We start from the raw sequence: 8,155 nt of genomic DNA, 5'->3' as shown, positions 1-8,155 counted from the left end.
ATACAATGAAGTAATATTAACATTAAGTTTATGGGCACCACATAATTATAGCATCTAAATTCTTAGAGGAGAAATTAAGTGAGTTATTGGAAGAAATGAAGAGTAAAACTATACTGGTAGGGAATCTCAACCTGCCCCTCTCAGATCTAGATAAATTTAACCACAAAATAAAAAAAAAAAAGAAATTAAGAAGGTGAATAGAATTTTAGAAAAGTTAGACATGATAGAACCCTAGAGAAACTGAATAAGTACAGAAAAGGATATATCTTTTCCCCAGGGGTACATGGAATTTACATAAAAACTGACTATATATTAGGTCATAAAAACTTCACCATCAAATGTAGAAAGAAATTTTCTTCCAAGCCTTTCTTCCAAGCTATGATACCACAAAAATGACACAAATTAAGTGGTGATAGACAGATAGACTAACAACTAATTGGAAACTAATCTAATTTTAAATAATGAGTGGGTCAAGCAACAAATTTTAGAAACAATCAAGGATTTTATTAAACAGAATGATAATAATGAGACAATGTACCAAGCTTATGGAATACCATGAAAACAGTGTTTAGGGGAAATTTTTTAAAACTCTAAATGTTTATGTGAATAAAAAAAAAAGAAGAAGTAGATCAATGACTTGGGCGTGCAACTTAAAAAGTCAGAAAAAAGAACAAATTTTAAAACCCCACAAAATCAGAAAATCTGAAAATCAAAAAAAAGATTAATAAAATTGAAAGTAAGAAAGCTACTGAATGAATAAACAAAACTGAGAACTTATTTTATTAAAAACAAAAAAAAGAGATCAACCTCTGATTAATTTGATTTAAAAAAAAAAAGAAAAAAACATATTACCAGTATAAAAAATGAATAGGGTGAATTTACCACTCATGAAGAGGAATTTAAACCCATAATTAAGAATTTAATAGCTCAACCCTATGATAATAAATCTGACAATCTAAATTAAATGGGTGAATATTTTAAAAAATATAAATTGCTCAGAGTAACAAAAGAAATAAAATACTTAAAGAATCCTATTTTAGCAAAAAAAAAAAAAAAATTGAACAAGCCATCAATAAACTCCCTAAAAAAAAAAAAATTTCCAGCTCCAGTTGGACCTTATTGGAACAGTTGGATTTATAAGTGAATTCTACTAAACTTTTGAAGGATAATTAATCCCAGTACTATATAAACTATTTGGAAAAATTGGTGAAGTCCTATTAAATTCATTTCTTTACATAGATATGTGGATGATGCCTAAACCAGAAAGAGCAAAAACAAAGAAATAATATTGTAGACCAATTTACCTAATGAATATTAATGCAAAAATGCTAAATAAAATATTAGCAGAGATTACACTAAGTTATCACTAGGATATTACAATATGATTAGGTAGAATTTATACCAGGAGTGCAGAACTGGTTTAATATTAGGAAAACCATCCACAAAACTTATCGTATCAAAAACAAAACTAACAGAAATCATATGATTATTTCAATACATGTAGGAAAAGCTTTTGACAATGTATAGCACTCATTCCTATTAAAAACACTACAGAGAATAGAAATAAGTGGAATTTTCCTTAAACTGATAAGTAGCATCTATCTAAAACCATAAACAAGCATTTTTTAATTAATTAATTTATTTTTAAGAAACATTGTTGGAAGAGAAAAATTAGAACAAAAGGGGAAAACCACGAGAGAGAAAAAAAAAGAAGTGAATATACCATGTGTTCATTCACATTCAATATCCATAGTTCTTGTTCTGGATAAAGGTGTTATTTTCTGTCCAAAGTCTATTGACCTGGCTTTGGATCACTGAATCACTGTGAAGAACCAAGTCTTTCATAGTTTATCATCGTACATTCTTGCTATTATTGTGTACAAATGATTCTGCTTGTTTTGCTCAGTATCAGATCATGTATATCTTTCCAGGCCTTTATAAAATAGGCTTGTTAATTATTTTATAGAACAAAAATATTCCATTATCTTCATATACCACAACTTATTCAATCATTCCTCAACTGATGGGCATGTGTGGGGTTCAAAGACCTAACCCAAAATGACTACTCGGAGAACTCTCAAAGTGAAGGTAGAAAAATGTTATTAGAATCTCGTGAGAAGCAGGCAGTCCTTACCTCTAGGAAATCCATAAGGAGAAGGCCAATTTCACAGAAGGAGAGCTCAGTTAAATACTAGATTGCTATAGGCCTTGATTATTGTGTTGTGTGTATCTAATCTCTTGCACTGATCCACCACACTATTTCTTAGCCAGTACCAAATGGTTTTGATGACTGATGCTTTATAATACAGTTTTAGGTTTGGTAAGCAATCATTATCTATAATGGGGATAAGCTAGAAGCTTTCTTAATGAGACTGGGATAAAACAAGGATGTCCATTATTCACCACTATTATTTAATGTTATTTTAGAAACATTAGCTTTAGCAATAAGAAAAGTCAAAGAAATGGAAGGAATTAGAATAAGCAATGAGGGAACAAAACTATCATTCTTTGCCAATGATATTATAATAATATATTTATATTATTTACTATTAATCTAAATATTAATACATTTAGAAAGATATAATAATATATTTAGAGAATTCTAACAATCAACTAAAAATCTACTAGAAACATCTTTAGCAAAGATGCAGGATATGAAGTAAACTCACATAAATCGTCAGCATTTCTTTATTACTATCAAAATTCAACAGCAAAATAGAGGAAGAGAAATTTAAATTAAAACAACTGTAGACAATATAAAATATTTTTGCCAAGACAAACCCAAGAACTATATGAACAAAATTACAAAACACTTTTCACACTATTCTTTTTCTGACTTTGTTAATTGCTCATGAGTAGACAGGGCTAGTACAATAAAAATGACATTGCTACCTAAATTGATTTTTTTTATTCAGTAAAAATACAAAAGAACTCACAGAAGTTCTGCACCAACTGTTAACTCTGAAAAATAAAATGAAAACTAAAGAGCTAATAGTAGTTATAGGCAAAAAAAAAAAAAAGAAAAGAAAAGAAAAAAGTCTTCTTTATTCCTCTGGAGGAAGGAAATTAGATATTCATGTTAGGTTCTCCTTAAGAAGACTCTGAGGCAGTGAGGTTAACCCATTATGCATATAGTTGTGGCTAGACAAAGAATCAAGCAATGAATGAAGAGTAACAGCAATGATGAAACATATTTACCTTGTGACAAAAAGTCTATTCATAACTGAGCTTCAACAATAGAATGTAGCTCCTGTTGGAGCCTGCCTGAGCTCATGAACCTCTTGGGGCTGGTTTGAACCAGTTCCATGATTTAGTTGCAGCAGAGTTCCTCCAGTGGGTGAACACAAAGAATTGTTGTTATGTCAAGCTCAGTACACAGCTTGTTTGCTGGACCTTTGCTCTGGAAAACCAAATGTCTCCTAATAGTAAAAATAGAAGGTAAAGAGAGGGGTAGTCTTAGCATGAGGAGTCTGGCACTATAAAACTTCATTGTAGGTGTCATAAGATGATCTCAGATAGATAAGAAACTTATAAAACAGAGTGGAAAAAAACTTACTTGACCTTAATTTTAATTAGGACTTCAGATTGTGAAAGAAAGTTTCAATAGCATCATTCTCTTTCACACTCACTTACCCACTCTAAGTCTAGAATCATAAACCACAATCAAATTACCTATGCTATTATTCCTGGTTGTGTCTTAATCTACTCCTCTGAAAACTCAATCACTATCTCTATAAATGTCTTGAACAAAATATTTCTCTGTGACCACTACTCCCCTATGAATGTTGTTTCCCACATTTTCCTCCAAATTCCTTGAGGGATATAAAAGTTGTAAAGGGACTGAATGGTATAGTGGAAAGAATGCAGATATTTGTTAGATAACAGGTTCAAAATTAGCCTTTACTGCTTATGATGTATGAGATTATGGGCAAGTCACATGATCTCTATGGATCCTTCTCTAAAAAATAATTGAATTAGTTGATTCCTAAGGTATCTTTTTACCTCTAAATCTATGATACTATAAAAAGAATGTCCATGAGCACTATTTTTATTTTATTTATTTATTTATTGTTTGTTTATTTATTTGTGTGTGTGTGTGTGTGTGTGTGTGTGTGTGTGTGTGTGTGTGTTTATTTTGATAAGGCAATTGGGGTTAAGTAACTTGCCCAGGTTCACACAGCTAGAAAGTGGTAAGTGAGACCAGATTTGAACTCAGGTCCTCCTGACTTCAGGGCTGGTGCTCTCACTATTTCACCACCTAGCTGCCCCCATAAGCACTATTTTAGAAGAAGTAACATTGCATGCAATATACCTCCTTTCAGTAAATCTATTTCATTCATTTCAGATAAGACATCTAATATGGATCACCATGTGAAAATCTAGATTAATCATTTGGATGAAAAAACTTGCTAAGTTTTAAAGGCTGACATCTCATGTCCAAAGCTTGTTTGAGGATCTTGAGTTTTTCCAAAAAGCCTACTAGATTTCAAGTCAAGAAGTACCATTACAATAGGTATGTTTCTTTTTGTTTTGTTTTTTGCCAAAAAATAAAAAAAGTTTTTTTTTTTTGTTTTTTGTTTTTGTTTTTGTTTTGTTTTTTTACTAAGCATAAGTTCCTTGTGACATCTCCCAAATCTAAGGAGATATTGTATTACAATCCTATCACCAAGCCCAGGCTTAGGCTTATACTTTGATATTACTTTTAAACATTAAAAAATCCTCTTATAGGTCCTTATTTCAGTGTTCCTTAGGTATCATGAAAAAAAGATTTTGTTTTGTAGTTTGGTCATTTCAGTCCTATTCAATTCCTTGAGACCCCAATTTGGAGTTTTCATAGCAAAAATGCTAATTGCCATTTCCTACCCCAGCTCATTTTACAAATGATTGAATTAAGGCAAACAAGGTTAAATGGCTTGCCTATATTAAGTGTATGAGACCAGATTTAAATTCAGGAAGATGAGTCTTTCTGACTCCAGGCACAGTATTATTCATTGTTCACCTAGCTGCCTCCTCTCCTCACCAAAAAAGGTATTGGGCTCGAAAAACACCAAATAAGAGTTTTTCCATGAGCAATCTTGGGGGTAAAAACTCAAAACAGAACTTCCACATGTCCAAAATCAGGGAAGTATTTGGTTGTATTCTTGGTACATAGCCTCTCAAATACATCTCATATCCTAGCTGTTTTTGTCTTGAAGAATTTGGTAATTTGGGACCCTCTCTTGACCTACATCTGGAGCAAAGGGAGTTGTGTCTTAAACCATAAACAAGTATTGGGTTCTGCTAGAACATTCAAAGTTCTTGACCTGCATAATTTTGAGAATGATCCTTACCAAAATGATACTCCAGGTTGGGAACATTAAAATCTCTCACATATACTTCTTCATCTTCTTTCATAAAGATAGCTCTTCAGTGATAGTAGTTCTGCAAGAATTTGTATTTGCCCTTAATAGTTCTGTTAGTAATAATTTTGCTATTGCTCAGAATTCAGCTTTTCTTTGATCTTCTGCTAACTTTCACATGTTTCAATCTCTGCTTTCTCTCTATATATCCTTTTTATTGATTCTTTTTAGCATCAGAACTTTCCAAACCTCATATTCCTCTTCATCATTCTCATCATCTGTGTTGAGTACATCTAGAGTAGCCAAGGAACCCTTGTTTTCCTCTAGTTCCTTCTCTGACTCTTATTCCACAATCTTGAGCATATACTTGGATCTCGACTTAGCCAGACATTTGCCTCCAACTCAAATTTCTTTTACTTCAGTACTTTCACCTTATGCTCTTAAACTGTTATCTAGGCTTTTTTGAATGAAGATTGGTTCAAGGAGGGGGTTCCATTTCATCCACACTATTGGTCTGTTCTTTATCAGACTTTGATTCTGATTCTTCACCAGCATACATTTCATCCATTATTTTCAGTTTTTTATTTTTCTTTCTTGTGCTCACTGAAGCGTCATACTACCACCACTCACGCTCATCATCAGTTTCTCCTTCCTTTTCACTATTATCCTTTTGCTCCTTTTGTGTAACATCCTTTTCTACTTTAGAACTGGTTTCTTCCACCACTCCAGGCTCTACTATTTTCTGATGCCAGGCCAATCTTTTTTCAACATCTTTATTGATTCAGTTCTGCAAACACTAAAGCTGGGGATCATCAGATAGGTGAATCCTCAGGCTTTGCTTCGTGCTCTTTGGCTTTCTTGATGTTCTTATCTGAGAACTCCACAGATGCATAGTTTGGTCTATTTCCAGACACATAATGTTTCACATTCACTTTCTCCATTGAAATTGTCTCCCTCTCTCCTTCTCTCTCTCCTTCTCCTCTTTCTTCTTCTTCTTCTTCTTCTTCTTTTCTTCTTCTTCTTCTTCTTCTTCTTCTTCTTCTTCTTCTTCTTCTTCTTCTTCTTCTCTCTTTTTCTCTCTCTCTCTTTCTATCTCTGTCTCTCTCTCTATCTCTTTCTTTCTGTCTCTGTCTCTGTCTTCTCTCTCTCCCCCCATGATAATTTATTTTTTCCCAATTACATTCTTCAGCATTACTTTTTAATAAGATTTTGAGTTCCAATTTTTTTTCTCCCCAAGACATTAAGTAGTCAGATATAGGTTATACATTTTCAATTATGTAAAACCTATTTCCACATTAGTCATGTTGTAAAAAAAGAAAAATAAAACAAATTGAAAATAAAAACAGTATGCTTTGATCTACAAAATCTCTCACTGAAAACCTGAATGGTTTTAACTGTAGAATGAATGGGAGTAGGAGAGGGAGGGGTAGTTGCTGTATGTGAACTTTTGAGATCAATGTGATGGTAATATGGTAATGGCAACAGTGTCTGCTGCAATCCTGGAGTTAGAAAAAAATAGAACAGTCAACACAGATAATATGAACTATACTTCCTTCTCTCTTCTGGAGATTGCAAGGAGTCTGCTTGAAAAGAGACCCCAGAAGTACTTAGCGGCATACCTGATTGGTGAATTGTGGCATCCTGGGATTGTGGATGATTTTTGGACCTCCCAGAAAGTGGGTCTTGGGGCCTGTTAGTAATCAGGATCCCGGTCACTGTATTTTGATCCTACAGCAAAATTCTTCATTCTCATCCATCTGAATGAACAACATGTGAATGTGATTTTAAAAATATATATGTATATGTATATAATAAATACACACACACACATACACACACACACACACACACACACACACAAAATTCCCTGGGGACTTGAATTTTTATTTAAACAGTTAATCTCCAAAGTAAAACAAACAATCAAACTAACATGGTAATTATTCCCTCCTGGGGTGGTTAGGGGTGAGGAGGAACAGACCACAATTTGTGGAATCACTGGAATCATTTTACCCTGCTGGTTTATGGAGTTTCACAGTAGGGAAGGTTTGTTCTTCATGTTTCTCTTACATTTCAAAACTCTTGGAAGGAAAGAACATTTCCCCCATGTAAAGAATGCAGTCTCCTATCGATGAATTACTTTTTGGATGTTAAATACAAGCATCACTTCTCTCAAAATTATGTTCTTAAGGCCAGATGGTTATCTTTCTTGGATGATTTGATGGAGACAGGAGGGTAGATCAGATGTCTCAGGACCCTTACTATGCTGGAAACTTTGTTATTGTCTCCATGATGAAAATATTTGTGCTCCTCTCTGAATGCTTAATTCCAAGTGATAATACGAGCACAGAGGAATGTGTGACCTTCAAGTCACAGGAGAAAGGCCATGGAATTTGGACTACATAGTAGAGATGTTGGAGTTCATTCAATGCTGCATTCTCATTTTAAAGATGAGCAAATTGAGATATAGAGTTTAAGAGACTTGCCAAGGTCACACATCTACTAAGTGAAAGATGAAGGATAGGAATTCAGGTCATCTGATTCCAACACCAGAACTCTTTCTGCATGGGTTTTCAATCTTAACTCTGCTATTTTGGATCTGTATGGACCTTGACAAATGATTTGACCATTGTGGGTCTAAATTTTCTAATATCACACTGAACTAGATGGTGTCTGAGCCATTTTGTAAATGATAAAGTACTTTGTAAATGTGAGACATATATAGTTTGTAAAATGTTTGCTTTAGGGCATAGCATTAGAGATAGAAGTGACTCATTCTACAGAATGCAAAACTGAGATAAAGAAAGGCAAAGTAACCT

At 33.4% G+C, this 8,155-nt stretch overlaps 1 pseudogene; it reads right to left on the bottom strand.

Moving 5' to 3' along the window:
• Nucleotides 1-5,174: 5,174 nt before the first annotated feature.
• LOC127557093 (microfibrillar-associated protein 1-like) lies at nucleotides 5,175-6,283 on the bottom strand (annotated as a pseudogene).
• Between the last annotated feature and the right edge of the window lie 1,872 nt (nucleotides 6,284-8,155).

The sequence above is a fragment of the Antechinus flavipes genome, chromosome 3 (assembly GCF_016432865.1).
Source record: "Antechinus flavipes isolate AdamAnt ecotype Samford, QLD, Australia chromosome 3, AdamAnt_v2, whole genome shotgun sequence".
Lineage (NCBI taxonomy): Eukaryota > Metazoa > Chordata > Mammalia > Dasyuromorphia > Dasyuridae > Antechinus > Antechinus flavipes.
This window is presented reverse-complemented; position numbering and strand designations above follow the sequence as displayed.